A 19500-nucleotide genomic window follows, 5' to 3' on the forward strand; every position below is an offset into this window, starting at 1 on the left:
ATGTTTTGTGGATTGTGCTATCCATCCTCTCTATTTTGCTGATGTCACACTGAGGTGTCAATTAAAGATGATATGTGCAAATCATTTAAAGCCCTAAAGAGGAAAAGGAAAAGGTTACAAAATATAAGGTCATGCCCAGGCAATTAAGGAAGCAATAAATGGAAATTATAAATGGCAGTCAAACCAAGTCCATAAGAAATAGTCTGGGCTTTAAATCTCAGAGACTGTTTTAGGAGGCTATGTGTATCCTGGCCTTCATATGGAACATGTCATAAATTGAACAGTGTCTTTTAGAAACACAAGCATTAGATTGTGTGTAAGTTTCCTGCTGTATTGTTTGGTGTTGATAAAATTTATCAGCCTAGAAATATTATTTTCAAGAATTATTGAAAAAAATAAGAGCCTTTGCTATTTATAGTCTTTCTTTAAAAAAATCTAGCATATGGCATACAAGGTATTAGTAAATGCAAATGCATACTTCTTTAAATAGACAATTATGTGCTTATATATGACACTGCACTCTTCTGTGCTATATTATTGATATGAAAACTCAGTAGCAATATTATCTGTTGAAACAAATAGTATCAGGATATAAATTCATGCTGCTTCAAAGTGTAAACTTGTCTAGCTTTACAGTCCAAGTAATTCAAATATTTTAAGGTTTATTTATTGGATTCTCTCTCTCCTGGTATTTACATATGAAAAAGAGACTCGTGTACAAAGCATCACATGTGCTATTTTCATAGAGCCAGAGGAAAATCAGAATGTAGGTGATCATTCAACCCTGCTGAGTTTTACGTTGCTATCAGCAGCTTAATGTAGTGTTTGCCAGAGTACAGCGAGATGATCCTGACAACATCATGATTTCAGTGTGATGACTTTCTCGCTAGACTTATCTCTGCCCCCAACACAGTGTGGCACCCGGAGAGGTTTGGAGCAGTAGAGCAGCACAGAGGTTGGTAGTGCTTGTTAACATAGTGGTATGGGGCTGGTGGTAACCTGTCAATGTGAAAAGGGGAACCCATTTGCCTTCATTGCAATTTAACAAGCCAGTAAGACCTTCAAAGCAGGCATCGCCTAAGGGAATCAGAGCAGAACAGAATTTCATAGTGGGGATGTTGAAAGCTGTACGTTTGAGGGAGGTTTAAGTGGTTTTTTGGTTTTGTTTGATTTTTAATTTTTTCCTCTGCTTGGAACATGTGTCCTGTCATCCTTCATAGGTCATCTTTCTATTCCCAGCTTCCATGTCATTTTGGTAACTCTTCAGACTCTTTATTATATTATATATGTTATTAATTATTCTATGTTAATTATATATGTATATAATTTGAAAATATATATATAATTTAGTTCTGTTCTGTAATTACTGTGGCTGGCTTTTGTTAGGGTTTGGAATGCTGAATTTATAACTTCATTATTAACATTCAGTTTTACAAGCCACTTTGAACCTAAGAGGGTGCTCAACGATTGGCTTCTATCATATGTTAGGAAAGAAATATGCTCAGAGATTCCTGTTGGGTCATAATGTAATATCCACACTAAACAGTTTACCAAATTATTGTAAATGCTTTCAAAACAAAATTCTCTTTAAACAGAATTTTTCCCCCCTCAGTAAATTTCTGCTTACCAAAGTGACCCAATGTGAGATGGACAGAGTTTAAAATGGCCCCGGTCAAGAGTTCTCTTCATATTTGCTCAACAAAATTCAGATTTCCATTTGGCTATTATGCACAGCTAAAAAGGGGATGATTTTATTGATGTTGTTGTTTCTTTTGCTTTTAACCCTACCAGCTATATGAAGTTGGCTTCAGATGCTTCAGGATGTTTTGGTCTTAAATGTATTCTGTGGGATTAAGGAACTCCGAAAGCCCTGATGTGAGCCTGAGGTACAAGAAAGGGCAGTGGTATAGAATAGGAATTTTAAAAAAGTGGGGGGGGAATCAGTCCTGGTTCTGCCACTTCTTACTTGGGTGGCTTTAGGCAAGTTGCTTAATCTTTCTGAGTTTCATTTTCTCCCTTTGCAAAATGGGAATAAAATGGTTGTCCTATGCACATGGATCAAAGGCCATATGTATTAACGTACTTTGGAGGTTGCTAGTAGGATACATATTTAAGACTGATTATTGTCATTATTATATGAAAATGTAGAAAACTGGCATAGGAAGAGAAGAAAAATATAAAGAAGTGGGAGACAGGGCGCCTGGGTGGCTCAGTGGGTTAAGCCGCTGCCTTCGGCTCAGGTCATGATCTCAGGGTCCTGGGATGGAGTCCCGCATCGGGCTCTCTGCTCAGCAGGGAGCCTGCTTCCCTCTGTCTGTCTCTCTGCCTGCCTCTCTGCCTACTTGTGATCTCTCTGTCAAATAAATAAATAAAATCTTTAAAAAAAATTAAAAAATAAATAAAAAAAAGAAGTGGGAGACAATGAGCATGAGAAACTCATGGGCATACAACCATTGTCACAAAACGTGGGGAACAAAGTCTGGGGGATTCGCAGGCTCCGGGAGTCACTAGCTGGAGTTCTGAATCATGGCAGCCCTAGCACTACAGCTCAATAACAAGAAAACAGCATAACACAACACAAAACCAGATGTGCCCCTGTTTAATATACCAGTTTCCTCCCTTGGCACCATTGAAAATATAAAGATTTTGAGTCAGCGTTGTTTGGAAAATTATGAACAAATTATATAATCTTATTGAGTATCAATCTCCTCAGTTTTAAAATGAGTTTACCATCCATTTCTTATAGAACTGATGTAGGATTAGATGATGCACTTAGTTCCTAGTATAGTATTAGCACAGAAAAAATGCTTTCAGTTTTGTGTTTTGGGTTTCTTCCTTGTCACCAAGACCCATTGCTCTGCTCATGACGTCTTTCTGCTTTCTCTTTCATTACAGAATCTTGTGTATCTTCCTCTGGTCCTACTCTTCCTGGTGTGTCTTCCATTAATACATCAGCCATACAGTTCACTAAAGTTTAAGTTGCCTATTGAGTAGTCAGTACGAGACAGATGTTCAACCTATTTGTAAAATGCTACTTCCTTGGAAATTTTTAAACTCCAATTTAAAGACTCATAAGGTAATTCTCTGTGTACCTAAGTCCTCTCAAGTTTTTATTTGCTATCGAATGGTTGTCAAAAAGTAAACTGTGGGGCCACCTGGGTGGCTCAGTGGGTTAAACCTCTGTCTTAGGCTCAAGTCATGATCTCAGTGTCCTGGGATCGAGTCCCGCATCGGGCTCTCTGCTCAGCAGGGAGCCTGATTCCCCCCTCTCTGCCTACTTGTGATTTCTCTCTCTGTCAAATAAGTAAATAAAATCTTAAAAAAAAAAAAAAAGTAAACTGTGGGTGTGCCTAAGTAGCTTGGTTGGTTAAGCGTCTGCTTTCGGCTCAAGTCATGATCCTGGGGTCCTGGGATCAAGTCCCGCATTAGGCTCCCTGCTCTGAGGGGAGTCTGCTTCTCCCTCTCCCTCTACCACTTCCCCAGCTTGTGCTCTCTCTCTGTGTCTCTCAAATAAATGAATACAATCTTTTAAAAAATAAGATAAATAAGTAAATAAATAAAAGTAAACTGTAGGCTGCTTTTCCCAAAGCACTTTCAGACCACAAGCTGTTATTTTAGTAGAAGCATTTTCCCAAGTCAAGAATGTCCAGCTTCTTCCCTGGTGAAATGTTTCACTCCCTGTTGTGAAGTGTGTAAACCTGGCGATTCACAGACCTGTACCCCTGGGGCTAATAATACATTATATGTTAATAAAAAAAAATTTTAAAAATGGGCAGAGGACATGAACAGTCATTTCTGCAAAGAGGACATCCAGATGGCCAACAGACACATGAAAAAGTGCTCCACATCACTTGGCATCAAGGAAATACAAATCAAAGCCACGATGAGATACCACCTCACACCAGTCAGAATGGCTAAAATTAACAAGTCAGGAAATGACAGATGTTGGCAAGGGTGCAGAGAAAGGGGAACCTTCCTACACTGTTGGAAATGCAAGCTGGTGCAGCCACTCTGGAGAACACTATGGAGGTTCCTCAAAAAGTTGAAAATAGAGCTACCCTATGACCAGCATCACACTACTGGGTATTTATCCTAAAGATACAATTGTAGTGATCCAAAGGGGCATGTGCATTCAAATGTTTATAGCATCAATGTCCATAATAGCTAAGCTATGGAAAGAGCCTAGATGTCCATCCACAGATGAATGGATAAAGATGTGGTATATATATATAATGGAATACTATTCAGCCATCAAAACCCTCAAAATCTTGCCATTTGCAATGACGTGGATGGAACTAGAGGGTATGCTAACAGAAATAAGTCAATAAGAGAAAGGCAATTATCATATGATCTCACTGATATGAGGAATTTAAGAAACAAGACAGAGGATCATAAGGGAAGGGAGGGAAAAATGAAACAAGAGGAAACCAGAGAGGCAGAAAAACCATAAGCGACTCTTAATATCAGGAAACAAACTGAGGGTTGCTGGAGGGGAGAGGATTGGGAGGGATGTGGTAGTGGGGTGATGGACACTGGGAGGGTATGTGCTATGGTGAGTGCCTGAGTTTTGTAAGACTGATGGATCACAGACTTGTACCCCTAAAACAATACATTATATGTTAATAAAATTTTTTTAAAAAGAAAAAAAAAAGTTTCACTCCCTCCCATGAACAAGTTTTGCAAAGTGAAAAATCAATGGTGTTGACACTGATCACTAGGTTTCATCTTTCAAGAGCTCTGATGCTTTCGTCCTATATGATGAAGATAGAGTTATTGAGTAACAATAACCTCTAAACATATACATGATGCTGGAAGACTATGATGTACACAAAGAAATTGTGATCTATATCTATTAGAAAATGCAGGGTAGAGGGATCAGTTTCTTAATTTAGCACTCTGGAACTTGTGATTTACACATCATGGAATGATGGATGATTGAATGATCTAATGTGACTTCATCACCAGAGAATGGCCGGCACTATTACTGCTGTGGAAAGAAAGCCATGTACCAGCATCTCCCTATGGGACCCCATGCTAATTAATTTATAAACTGTATTTTTTTTATGATGCTTTATGGAATCGGGATCACCACTTTCAACTGTTTATCTCCATGCTCTCTTGTTCATCTATTTCTTCATTCCCTCGATCACCAACATAGTCGTTCACTTAGTACTTTTCTACTGAGTTCTCTGTATGGCAAGTGCTCTAAGAGAGATCACGTCCCTGGACACAGAAGGGGCCTCTTTCCTAGTTCACCAAGGAATGAAGAGTCTGTGGGGCCAAGGAAATGTGCCTCCCCCTTTGAATCCATAATTTGGATACCCACAAAGCCTGAGTTTCCTATCTAAATAACCCTGAGCCCCCTTCCAGGCTCAGAGAATCAACTTTGTCCTACTCAGGGCTGACAGGACAATGATGTGTCTTTCTTTAGCCCTGAGGAGTGGCCAAGTTATGGCTGTGCGGAGGAGTAGTTACCGTGGAGAAGCTTGGTATGTTGTCGGGTCTCCACAGTCTCCATACATGCAAACAGAGTGAAGAGAGGTTGGAAATGAGAGAGTGATGAGAGGCTGAGGTGGAAAGAGAAGGGGCACCGATGACAGGGTGGAAGACTCCATTTGTAAACTTTCCCCAAGTCCTGCCCATAGTTGAGATGGGCCTGGTAAGAGGTACCACTAACACAAAGGCGGATGGAATACATTTTTGTATGTTAGTAAATTATAACATGTGAGAAATCTCCCTCTTTTCTTTTCACATCTTGATGTTAGAAGAATGTTATATAAGTGAGTCAATAGTGGCTTCTATATTGCCTCTGTGTTGCTTATTTCTTCAAAGCAAGCAGAAATTCATTAGCTCTTAAAGTCTGCTGGAGCCAAACTCAAGCTTTTATGAATCCCACTGTTTTAAATATGGCCTCAAAAAGCAGATTTTTTAGCCATTTAGACCTGCCTGCTGCTTTGCATACCCCAGGAAATAGAACCCAACATTTGATAGCCACAGATGAAATCAAGGGTCTATTAATTAAAAACAAAACAAAAAAAAAAACACAAACAAAACAAAACAAAACAAAAAAACAAAAACAAAACCCTACCCCGAAAACCAAACCAACCAATCAAGCAAACAAAACCAAAAAGAGGCAATAGCCCTTTGGAGCTTTCTGACCCAGAGATTTCTCACTGTGTGGCTCAGTGGCATTACCTAGACAGATAACTCCCCTTACAGCCTCTTTCTCTCTCTCTCTCTCCCTCCTTTCATCCTACCCTGTCTCTCTCATAGGAGTTTCCTTGTCCTCTTCCCCTTCTGAATGGTGGTCTCAAGCCAGAGCCTCTGAGGCTCTTGCTCTCCTGCTATGAGGGACGTCCTCTGCATTCCAACCTTTCACTGTACCTCAAAATTTATGTATGCTACAGCTATGTCATGGTCTTATCTTTTTCCTTGATCATGTCCCAAATTCCCAAACTCATTTCCTACAAGGAAAATAATTTTTTTCCTAACGTGTAGAATAGTGGCTGGCAAACTCTGACCAAATTGGGCCTATTGCTTGTTTCTGTACAAACTGTAAGCTAAGAATGGTTTTTACATTTTAAATGATTGGACAGTGGTTTTGGTTGATATGGTATGGTTCTTAAGGATTTGAAATCTTTTACCTTCCTTGCTATATGAGACTTCAGTTTTTCTCAAAGGTGTTTGATATATGTTATTAGGACTTTCCCTGTGATTCTGGATCAGAAGAAAAGAGCTTAACAGTGGGTTTGTAACATACTCTCCCCTTCTCTGGATACCTGAGGTCTTGCTGTCCTCCAGATATCTTTATAAAATGTCATTGGAATTTACTCTTGAAAAGAGTAGGGGAGTTTTTATGTAGGTATGTTTTATCAGAAAATACCTGTTTCACTGATACCTAATACCTGATCAGGATACTTAGTTCAAATTACTGGAAATTAATGGATTTAAAAGATGCAGCTGGTTTGAATGTAGAAATTAGTAATATAAATTCTTCATCCATACAACAAATGGGGCATAAAAATCAAGAAACTTCAAACTCAAAGGGTTTTCTCTGAGTTGACATTTAACTCCATACTTTGTAAGCACTTCTCTGTTACTTGAAAGCCAAAATATATTCCAATGAGGAAAAGGCCCAAGCATCAGCCTATTATGTTTTATTTAATTAATTAATTGCTGGGTTTTTTTCTTCCCTTTGATGCCTATAAGTTCTTTATGTATTGGGGAGAGTTTTTATTTTTCAGTTATAAGTGTTTCAAATATCTTCTCCTAATTTGTATTCTGTAGTATCACTTTTTCTAAAGCATAATTTTTGATAAATAGAAGTTCTTTGTTTTAATGTAATATGATTTGTTAAATTTGTGACCCTTTATTAGGACCCCTAAATTGTCCTCTGTGACCCTATAATTCTATATTCTATTCTAAGAGTTTTAAGTTTTTACTTTCTCCTCTAGCTTTTTATTTTGAAATAGTCATATCTATTAAAAAGCTAAAAGAATAATATAAGGATTATAATATACTCTTGCCCCAGAGTCACTGACTGACTTTCTCTACTTAGATATTTATGTGTGTGTTTGTATGTGAATACACATATGCAAATATATGCAGATATGTCTACTACTTATTTGCTTATTTATATCTAGATGTATAAGAAGAGCTTTACCTTCTCTTTTTCTCCTTCCCAATTTGTGTGATATTAATACAAACTCAAAGATTTTTTTTTTTTAATTTAATGTGGTGCAGTCTATTAGAACCATCATATCTTTTGTCCCAAATTTGGTAGGGGGAGCCCTTTCAAGATGGTTTCTGTGTTCTTTAGAGATGTCATGATTAGTCTTCTTTGATTGGGTTGGTTTGGTTTTGGTCACAAAAATAGTGTTTAGGGCTCACTTTGTACTTTCCCTGCTGCAGATTTAGAAAAGTAATTTCTCTGTTTTTCCTTTACTAAGAAGTGGTATTTAGACACAAATACATGGGCATCAGATGTACTAACTGCCCTCGTGTATCATTGCTTCTATGCCCTTTTGGTGAGAAGATCATATTCTCACCAATATATCTACCACAAAATATTTGTGGTGGATACACTTTGAGATGACCTTCAGTAACCTCTGCCTATTGCTTTTCACACCTTGGTTTAATCTCTTCCCCTTGAGTATGAGCCAGGTTTAATGACTCCTAGTAAGCAGACTGTGGCAGAAATTATAGGATGTTGCTTCTAAGAGTAGGTTATAAAAAGACTGTGGCTTCTGTTTGGATGATTTTTCTTGCTCTCTTGCTTGCTCCCACAGAAGTAAGCCAGTTGCCCTGTCGTAAGTTACCTTAAGGAGAGGCTCACAACCAAGGGAGGGAGAGAGAGACTTTCAGCCAATAGCCAGTGAGTAACTGAGGCTTTCAGGAAACAGTCTATGAGTAACCTGGTGAATAAGCTTGGGAACAGATGGTTTCCAGTCAAACTTCAGGGGAGATTGAAGTTCTAACAGTTCTAGTGCAAATTTCTCAGAGACCTGAAGCCAGGGGCACCAACTCAGCTGCATGTATATTACACAGATACTTTAAGACGATGCGATAATTCTTTTCCACAGCAACATAACAGAGAATTTAAGAATTTCTGGGTACCCATAAGATAATGCTGACCAATTAAATGGGATCTTTTTCATGTATTGACAAAAACAAAAACATACAGGTCAACAAAGGGACTAAATAAACTGAACATAGCTCATGTTTATACCATATTTAGGAAACAAAGGATAGTATGAACATCAAATTTGATCTAAGTGGCAATATGAACACTCCTTCCAGTGAAATGAGAATGACATGAGAGTTAGAAGCAGATGGTACAGACAAGGAGTCAGGGAAGCACATAGGCTAGGCATAATGGGATTAGATTGCAAACATTTCAAAAAAGAGGAAGTGTGACTCTAGTGACAAAACACTCACATGAGATCATTGACTACATATGAACTGAAATGAAGAAGCTTGACAGTGCGTGAGAACAGAGATAGGAGTTGTGGGAAGGCACGGGTACTGAGAGATGAAAGTCTGTTGTAGAAAATGGAGATACTTCTTGGATACTTCCTGGTAAAAGGGGTTGGGAATAGGGGGGCAGAAGAAAGGTGTAAATTAAGGATACTGCAGAACCAAAAGACTATCAAATAATCAGAAGATACTATAACATTTAATACATAAGAAACAGCATCATTGATTAACGAAACTGCAGTTTACTATACCTAGAAAGCTGAGTATAAGAAAACTCCTATATGAAACGGAAACTAAAAAATACAAGGATCAATTAAAAAGAGTTCACTAATAACAGGAAATTCTAACACACCAAAACAGATCTAAACAAATGCAAAGGATCAAAATAAGTGAGTACATGGAAACTTTTAAAAAGCAAATTAAAAGAAAATAGTATGTATACTGAACTTTAAACCTATCATAGAAAATGTACCCTTTTCTCAAATGCATAATGACATTCACAAAAATTGTCTGTATACTAGTCACAAAGAAAATATTGGCAACTTCCTTCTAGTAGAAATCCAGCAAACAAAACTCCCTTATCATAAAGGGATTAAGGTAGATATTATTAAGAAATGACTATTAGAGAAAAAATAATAAACAATTATTTAGTAAAGGGTAAAATGCAAAACAAAAGTAGAGAATTTCTAAAAATATAATCACAAAGATCATGCTAGGTTAAAAATTTTATGAGATATATTTAAGGCAGTGATCAGAAGGAATTTGCTATATTTTTATAAATATAAATGAACTAGAATAAATTAAAATTGAGAACACAATAATTTAAAAAATCAGAAAATTAATAATGTGAAAAAATTTTTTAAATAGAAGAATTGAAGAGAAAAAAGAAGTTAATGGAAAATAAGTAGGTATGTCATTAGATGACCTAAATAAGGAAAATATGTGAGAAACCACAAATTTTTACATTTTTTGTAATACCAAACACCAAAAGTAAAATAAGAAGTGAAATATATGAATTAATTTTAAAAACCCATAAAAATGACAAGCATACATATTTTTAAAATTTGGTTGACTAATGTCCAAGATAAATGTATCCCATTTGAAATAGAAATCTTAAGCTGATCAATAGCCAAAAAGAAATTAGTATTATTTAAAATTTACCCACAAAATAATAAGCCCAAATGACTTTGCATGTATTTCTGCCAAATTTTCCAAATAGGAAGTATCAAAAGAATACAAAATTATTTTAGAGCTTAGAAACTAAAGAATAACATTCAGATAATTTTTATGAAGCAACATTATATTGCTACCTAGCACTAATGAATAATAGCTAATAAATACCAATAAATGTAGCATACATACACAGTAAAAAACCACTAAACTCATTGAGAAATGTCAATGAAAAAGTCTTGAATACTAGAAAACAGAGCTAAGAAACTCATACATCATAACTAAGTAGAACATATCCCAGTGAATGCAAGACTAGTTCAATTTCTGGGAAAAGCATTAGAAGAATCATCAAGTTAATTCACCATACTAACATAGGAGGAGAAAAATCATAATTATCTCCATGGGTGTTGAGAAAGTCATTTGGAAAAAAAATAGTACTCAATCATTATTTAAAAGATTTACAAGAATTAACTGACCTTGTAAAATTAGAAACTTCACATCTAAAACCAGCATCCTACTTAAATGGGAAAAAAATGGAGTATTTCCCCTAAGGTCAGGAATAAGACATATATGCACAGTTTTCCTAAGTCTCTTGTGGCCTAGGAAACATGCTGGGCCAAGGAAACATAAATTTGTCTTCAAGGCTGGTAAGGCGTCTGGAATCTATAGGGCAGGATACCGGAAAGGAAGAATCCTCAGAAGAAGGTGGCCTAGAAATATACACAGCGAATTCTTAGGACTTGGACTCAATTCTAAATTGTACATTTGCCAAGAAGAACTGACAAATGCCTAACAGAGAACAGCTCTCTTGGGGAGTGGAACTGAAACTAGAAGAGAGACTTCACAAGTAACATGCCTTAGCAGAGATGTGCATTTCAGGACAGCCACAGGAGAAAGAACTGCGTCGATATCCTAAGGATTTAGTTCAGACCAAAGCATCTACAGCTTAGGAGTAAGAAACTACACTATAGGACTAACAGGAATATTGAAATGGGCCTGAAGAAAGCCTGAAAGCAAGCCTTGACAAGATGACAAGATGATCTGCCAATAATTTCACCATCTGCCAGACACAATTCAACACACTTAGAAAAAAAAGAACATAATGCAAATCTACAATGTATAATTCATGACGTCTCACTTAAAGTAAGAAAAAGCATTGGACATGTGAAGAGGCAAGAAAATAGGACAATATTCAAGAGTTTACAAGTGTCAGTGGGAGACCTCTGATAACTCAGGTGTTGGGATTAACAGAAAAAGACTTTATAATGACCACTGAAAATATGTTAAGTGGTCTGTGGATAAAGTGTCGATGTTAAGGTAACTTAAGCAGAGAAATAAAACCCCTATGGAAGAAGACATGAAAATTCTAGAACTGAAAAATAAAATATGGGAAATAAAGAATTCATTAGATGTGCCTAGTCACAGACAAGTCACAGCAGGATAATTGATTGTGAGCTCAAGAAAGAATAATGTAATTTATGCAATTTGAAGCATAGAAAAAAACAGTGAAAAAATTAAAAAGAGGAGTCTAGGACATGTAAGAATATAAGAAATAGTCTAACATGCAAGGAAGTACCATAAAAGGAATCAAGAGGGAATGTGCAGAAGAAGTATTTGAAAAACTACTGCCTCAATTTTTTTTTCTAAAATAAATGAAGGACAACAATGCAGAGATCCACAAATCTCAGCAAACCCTAAACAGGTAAATAAAAAGAAAATTACACCTAGGCACATCATAGTCACACTAATGACAAAGAGAGAATTAAAAAAAGAAAAAAGAAGAAAACATTAAGAGTAGTAAGAAAAAATGGCCCATCCTATTGAGGAGAAAACAATAAAAATGACAGCTGATTATCTCATCAGAAAAAAAAAATGGAACACAGAGACGATGCAACATCATAATTAAAGTACTGAAAGAAATAGAGGTAAACCTAGGATTCTGTACTGAATGAACATTTGCTTCAATAACAAAGATGAAATAAAGACATTTTTAAATAACTGGGGAAAGTTAAGGACAGTATAGTAATGTCTAAACTAACTTATTAAAATGCTTGAGACTTAGCTAAAATGTCATTAGAGGTATATAAAGAATATTAACAAACAGTGGATTAATTCAAAGGAGGCGGGAGAAGTACATCAACAATAGACAATAGTAGAAATAAACAGCAATGTTATCAATAAACCAAATGGTATTTGGGGCTAACCACTCCATTTCAATGACAGAAATTATATCACTAGACGAAAAACTCAGCTAGGTGCTGCTTGTTATGACAAAAACATTTAAAATGCAAGAAAAATTTAAAACTAAAAGAATGGAACAAAATATACCATGCAAACAATAAGCACAAAGAAGATGATGTATTACCTCATCTACTGTGAAACAAAGTAGACTCCAAGGTAATAAATATTGCCAAAGATAACATTTCTTAATGAAAATGGAGCTAATTTATTAAGAAGAAATAAGTCTTAATTGTGCATAGCAAATAGTTAGTTTCAAAATACAGAAAGCAAAAATTGACAGAACTAAAAGAAGAACTAGATAGATCTCCAAAATCATAACTGGAGATTTTAACAAGTCTTTTTTGTAAACAAAATTAAAATCAGACAAAATATGAGTAAGAGTATAAAATAATATGAGCAAGATTATTAATTAAACTGGCCAACTTCACATTTATAAAACACTATACCCAATAACTTCAAAGTTCACAAGTTCACATAAAATTTTTATCAAAATGGATCAGATATTGTCTCATGAAAACGTCTCAGTGAATTCAAAATGATTGCACCATGCTAAGTATATGCTCTCATAACAATAATTTTCACTAGTATCCAATAAAAAAGATAACTTAAAAAATCTCTAACTCTTTGGAAACTAAACAATATACCACTAAAATAATCCAGTTCTACCCCCCCACAAAAAAACCCTCTGTAATGAATACAGAAAATATTTTAAGCTAACTGTTAAGAAAAACACACATTTCAAATTATCTAAAACAGTGCTGAGAGAAATACATATTTTACATCCATATATAATAAAAGAGGATACATTAAAACAATAAACTAAGCTTTCACCTCAGAGGTGCAAATTAAAGCTAAAAAGAACAAAAGGCAAATAAAAAATAAAAATATATTTATTTAATTTTTTCCAGTACAGCTGAGATATAATTGACATACAGTATTGTGTAAGTCTAAGTTGTGCCACATAAATCATTATGTTATATAATGATTTATATAATATCATTATATAAATTATATATTAATTATATAATATATATTATATAATCATTATTCATATATGTGGATATTGTGAAATGATGACCACAGTAAGTTTCTTAACACATCCTTTTTCTCACAGTGTTAAAATTTTTTAAATTTAGTTTCAAGTTTTTATTTAAATTCCAGTTAGTGAACATATAGTATAATATAGTTTTAGGCGTAGATTCAGATGAATTTAGCTATTCATCACTAAAATACAACACCCAGTGCTAATCACAAGTGCCCTCCTTGATACCCCCATCCCTCCACCCACCACCCCTCTGGTAACTATCAATTTGTTCTCTACAGTTAAGGGACTATTTTATGGTTGTCTCTCCCTAATTCCTGCCCCCCTGCCCATGGTCATTTGTTTCTTAAATTCCACATATAAGTGAAATCGTATGGTATTTGTTTTTCTCTAACTTATTTCATTTAGCACAATACTCCCTAGCTCTATTCACATCCTTGCAGATGGCAAGATTTCATTCTTTTTATGGCTGAGTAATACTCCATTGTGAGGGGATATAGATATATAGATAGATAAAGATAGAGGTTTCTATATATATATATATATATCAATCATATATATATATATATATATATATAATTTAACCATTTATCACTCAGTGGACATTGGGTTCTTTCCATAATTTGACTATTGTTGATAATGCTGCTATAAACATCAGGCTGCTTGTATCCTTTCAGATCATTATTTTTGTATCCTTCGGGTAAATACCTAGTAGTGCAATTGCTGGCTCATGGGGGAGCTCTATTTTTAACTTTTGAGGAAGCTCCATACTGTTTTCCAGAGTAGCTACACCAGTTTGCATTCCCACCAACAGTGTAAGAGTTCCTCTTTCCCCACATCCTCATCAACACCTGTTGTTTCCTGTGTTGTTGTTTTAGCCATTCTGACCAGTGTGGAGTGGTATCTCATTGTGGTTTTGACTTGTATTTCCCTGACAATGACTGATGTTCAGCATCTTTCATCTGTCTGTTTGCTATCTGTATGTCTTCTTTGGAAAAATGTCTATTCATGTCTTCTGCCAAACTTTTAACTGGATTATTTGTGGTTTTTTTTGTTTTTGGTTTTTTGGTTTTTTTTGTTATAATTTTTGTGTGTGATGAAAATTTCAAGATTTACTCTCTTGGCACCTTCTAAATATATAATACAGTATTATCAATTGTAGTTACAGTGATGTAACTCTATATGTATAGAGATATATCCATACATACCATATTCACTTTATCCATTCCTGCATTGATGGAGAATGAGGTTGTTTCCATGTCTTGGCTATTATAAATAATGCTGCAAGGAACATGGGGGTGCAGATATTTTTTCCAGATAATAATTTCACTTTCTTCAGCTATATACTCAGAAGTGGAATTGCTGGATCATGTGGTAGTTCTATCTTTAGTTTTTTTAAGAACTTCGACCCTGTCTTCCATGGTGGCTATACCAATTTTCCCACCAGCAGTGCACAAGGGTTCTCTTTTTTCCACATCCTTGCCAGCACTTGTTATTTTGTTTTTGTTTTTTTTTTTTTTTAGAATAGCCATTCTAACAGGTGTGAGGTGATCTCTCATTGTGGTTTTGATTTGCATTTCCCTGATTATTAGTGATACTGATCATCTTTGCATGTACCTGTTGGGTCATCTGAATACCATCTTTGGGGAAAACAAAGTTCTATTCAGATCCTTTGCCCATTTTTAATCAGATTATTATTATTATTATTGCTATTGAGTTGTATGGGATATATATATATATATATATATATATATGATTACAACCCCTTATCAGATATGTGGCTTGCAAATATTTTCTTCCATTCTTTGGATTACCATAGCATTTTCTTCTTTCTGTGTTGAAGCTTCTCAATTTGGTGTAGTCCCACTCATTTATTCTTGCATATTTTTTCCAGAAGAGGGACACCAGCTCAATTCTATAGATGGTAGAATTGTTGACTAGGATCCCTATAGATCATCCCTGCAAGGAGGAATGTGTTCTGCCAAGATCTGAGTATTGGTTGCTGTAAGGGCCACCTGTTTTTCTGTCTCAATTTGATATTCAGTGGTCAAGCTCCACAGTTTGCCCCTGTGATCCTGATCACATGTAACCTGATTGAGCCTCCTAAGAAGTGTCCTGCTGGGGGAGCTGGATGTCCACTCTGGGCTATCTTTATCCTACTGGAAAAACCGTAAGCCTGGGCAAGCTCTCTTAGTGTATCACTGTGCTTGCCTGGAGAAGGGGCGATGTAGTCAGAGTATAGCTGTTCATCTTATCCTTTTAATGTAGTCCTTCCTTGTCTGTATGATCCAAAGGGAGGTTTCAGCCTCACCGCTGTGTTCTGGGCTTTTCACTCTGGTGTCTTGTCTGTAGACACTTGCTTGCTGGTATTCTTGTGAGGGGCTGAAGTTGGAAACAACCTATAATGCCATCTTAATGACATGATTCCACCATAAAAATATTAGTGGAAAGCAATAAAATGAAAAACATTAAGTGACAGGGAAAATGAATAGAGTCTAAACTTGTTTTTTGAAAATGATTAATAAAATTAAGATTACTAAGACCATCAAAGCTGATCAAGGAAATATGAGAGAAAGCAGATTTTGACAATAGCAGAAGGGAAAAAAAGGGACATTGTTATAGTGTATGCATTTATAAAAGAAAAATAAGTCAATATAAGATAAACAAAATTTTGCAAAAATACTCTATGAATTAGACAAATGCATAAATTCCTTGAAATATACAACTTAAACAAACTAATGAAAATAAAAGGAGAACTCAGTAGTCTTATAACTGTTAAAGTTTTTAAACTGCATTTTTAAATCTCATGAGCAAAACTCAATTATCAGATGGCCTTAGTAATTCCTTCTATGAAATATTTAGAAAAAATATAAAAGTAAATTTATACAAATGCTTTCAAAGAACAGAGAGAAAGTAAAATGTGTACAAGAAAAGCATGATGCAGCTATCACAACATGAAAAGGATATTAAAGACAGAAAATTTCAAACCAAGATCATGAATGTAGATACAAAGATTTTAACTCTAAGTGAAATAAATAAATCCAACATTATATAAAGTAAGTAATACATCTTGAATGATTGTGTTTATCCCAGGAAAGTGCTACTAGTTTAACATTAGGAAATAAATTGATATAATTCACAATAACAAGAAAAAAAATGAGTTAAATCTGTAGACATATACATGACATAGAAGAATATCTTCACAACCCTAGATAAGTAAAGTTTATTTTAGGTAACACAGAAATAAAACCATTTGCAAAAGAAAAAAGCATGACAAATTGGATTTCATTAAAATTTAAAACTTACAGTCATCAAAGGAAACTGTTTAGAAAGTCAAAAGGTCATAGGGCAAGTCACCTTACGGATAATAGCAAACCTTTATTTTGATTAGGGTGATTATAATACACAAGTCAATATATGTCAGAATTTATACAACTGTATAATTATGTTTAAAAACATTGTTATTATGTAAATTATAATTCAATATACTACTGTTAGCATAACATAAATTTAAAAATATCTTTCATAGTTTAAAAAATAGCTGTTAGAAGACATAATGACAGAGAAAACCTGATTTTCAATATCATGGGGAAAAGATAAAATTAACAACAAATGCAAAATGTATTTTTTTAAAGACTGTATTTATTTATTTGACAGAGAGAGAGAGTGAGGGAAAGCACAAAGAGGCCACCCAGGGGCCCCTAATTCTATTTTATTTTTAGCAAATGAATTTACCCAGTCCTAATTCTATATAAATTGTGAGTCATAGAAAGTTTTTCTCAATACTGAATTTACAAATTATTTCACCCATAGTTGTTCCAGTACTTGTATTTTCTTTTATTTAGATCTTATATTTGGAGTTTAGAGTGATATGTAGATTAATGTCTGTATTTCTCCAAGTAGCTATTAAGTTATGCAAACTCTACCTATTCTTAAAGTTCCCTTAAAAAAAAAAAGTCCCCCTTTTCCAGCATTAATTTAGTTGTTCTTATCATGTAGTAAAAGTCCTTATATGTTTGAATCTAATTCTAGTGCTATTATCCTATTTTGCTCACTGGTCTGAGTTTATGCACCAGTGTGACACCTTTTAACTAAAGAGGATTATTATTACATTTCAGTATCTAGTAGAACTGCTACTATCTCATTACTCTTTTTTCCCACTGTCGTTATGTCAATTGTGAAATGTTTATCTTTTTTTTTTAACATTTTATTTATTTATTTGACAGAGATCACAAGTAGGCAGAGAGAGAGAAAGGAAGGGAAGCAGGCTCTTCACCTAGCAGAAAGTCTGATGTAGGGCTTGATCCCAGGACCCTGACTGGAATCATGACCTGAGCCGAAGGCAGAGGCTTTAACCCACTGAGCCACCCAGGCACCTTATCTTTATTTTTGAATTTAATAATAACTCTTCTATCTCATCTCTCTTCAAATTTTTGGAATATTTGTTAAGCCTACATGAAGGTCATAAATTAACTTAGAAAAAACCCAGAAACTTAATGATCAGAACAAAATTATTTTCCATTTATTCAACAATATTAAAAAAATACACTTTGAGGGACACCTGTTCAGCTCAGTCTATTAAGCATCTGCCTTCCGCTCAGGGTATGATCCCAGGCTCCTGGGATTGAGCACTGCATCAAGCTCCCTGCTCAGTGGGGAGCCTGCTTCTTCCTTTCCTTCCAGCTTGTGCTCTCTCTTGTTATCCGTGTTACTATCTCTGTCTCTCTCTCTCAAACAAATAAAATCTTAAACAAATAAATAAAATAGAATTAGAAAAAGCCTAAGAAGCCTAGTTAAATATAAAAGACACTGATTCTACAGTTTATGAATTGTAAAAATTGGCCTAAAATTAGTTAATTGGAAAAAGTGTTCAGAGGCATGTAGATACAAATATTCTTCTCAATTGTGTATGGCGTATTTACTAAAATAGACTATGTGCTAGGCCATAGCAATAGCAAAAACAAAGTCAAAGCTTCCTTTTCTGAACATGTCTATCTCATTCATCAATCTCAATAAATTTACAAAGATAGAAATTATACAGAGTATATTTTCTGATGACAACAGAATTAAACTGAAACCAAGAACCATAAGACTTAAAGAAAACCTCAATATTAAGGAATTAATAACACAATTCTAAAAAGCACATGAGCCAAAGAAGAGATCAAAAAGGCAATTAGACAATATTTTCAACTGAGTGATAATAAGAGTATAAGTGGAACAAAATTTGTGAGATAGAGCTAAAACAGTGCTTAGGGACTATTTGCAATATTAAATATTTATATTTGAACAGAAGAAAAATCTAAAATATATGATCTGAGAATCCATGTTAGAGAAAAAAATAAAGTAAACTCAATGTAAGCAGAAGAAAAAAATAAGTATCAGTATAAAATAAATAAAGACAAATAGAAGAGAAACTAACAAAGTAAAAATTGGTTTCTGGTAAGATTTTTTTAAAATGGATAAATCCTTGCTAAATCAAGAAAAGAGAGAAAATTATAAGTCACCAATATTAGTAATGCAAAGAGTGTTCAACACTGCTCATCCTACAAATGTTAAAAAGTTAATAAAAGAATATCATAGGCAGTATTATGCCAACAAGCCCGATAGTTTAAATGACATTTTGAAATCCCCTGAAAAACATGAACTACCAAACTTAGCTCTAGAAGTGGGAACCTGAATTGCCTGACAGCTATTAAATACATGCAATTTATCATTAACATTTTCCCAAAGAGGGACTCTAGAGCTGAAACTGTGCCAAATATTTCTAGAAGAAATAACCGCAATTCTTTGCAAAATATTTATGAACACAGAAGAGGAGGAAAAACTTCCCCAGTTTATGAGGGGCAGAATTGCACTGATACAGTTTGCACTCTTACACTTTATTATATACAAATTATACCTCAATAAAATTTATAAGGAAGTTATAATACATCAATACTTTATACAAATATTTATATATGCAATATGCATTTTTATTAAAGATTTGTCCCTGTTTATATGTTTTTAATATATAAAATATGCTATCTGTACATATATCAATGTCTATAAATATAGAGTATTTATAATACTAA

At 34.6% G+C, this 19500-nt stretch overlaps 1 long non-coding RNA gene across 1 annotated transcript in view; it reads left to right on the forward strand.

Moving 5' to 3' along the window:
* Nucleotides 1-1799: 1799 nt before the first annotated feature.
* Nucleotides 1800-19500, forward strand: part of LOC116873097 — a 75715-nt gene continuing 58014 nt past the window's right edge. Inside the window, exons 1-2 of the long non-coding RNA XR_004383737.1 lie at nucleotides 1800-1886; nucleotides 2896-2931. This is a non-coding gene — a long non-coding RNA (uncharacterized LOC116873097). The remainder of the gene's footprint in view (nucleotides 1887-2895; nucleotides 2932-19500) is intronic.

This window comes from Lontra canadensis, unplaced genomic scaffold, assembly GCF_010015895.1.
Source record: "Lontra canadensis isolate GAN:19392208 unplaced genomic scaffold, GSC_riverotter_1.0 scaffold31, whole genome shotgun sequence".
In the NCBI taxonomy this organism is placed as follows: Eukaryota; Metazoa; Chordata; class Mammalia; order Carnivora; family Mustelidae; genus Lontra; species Lontra canadensis.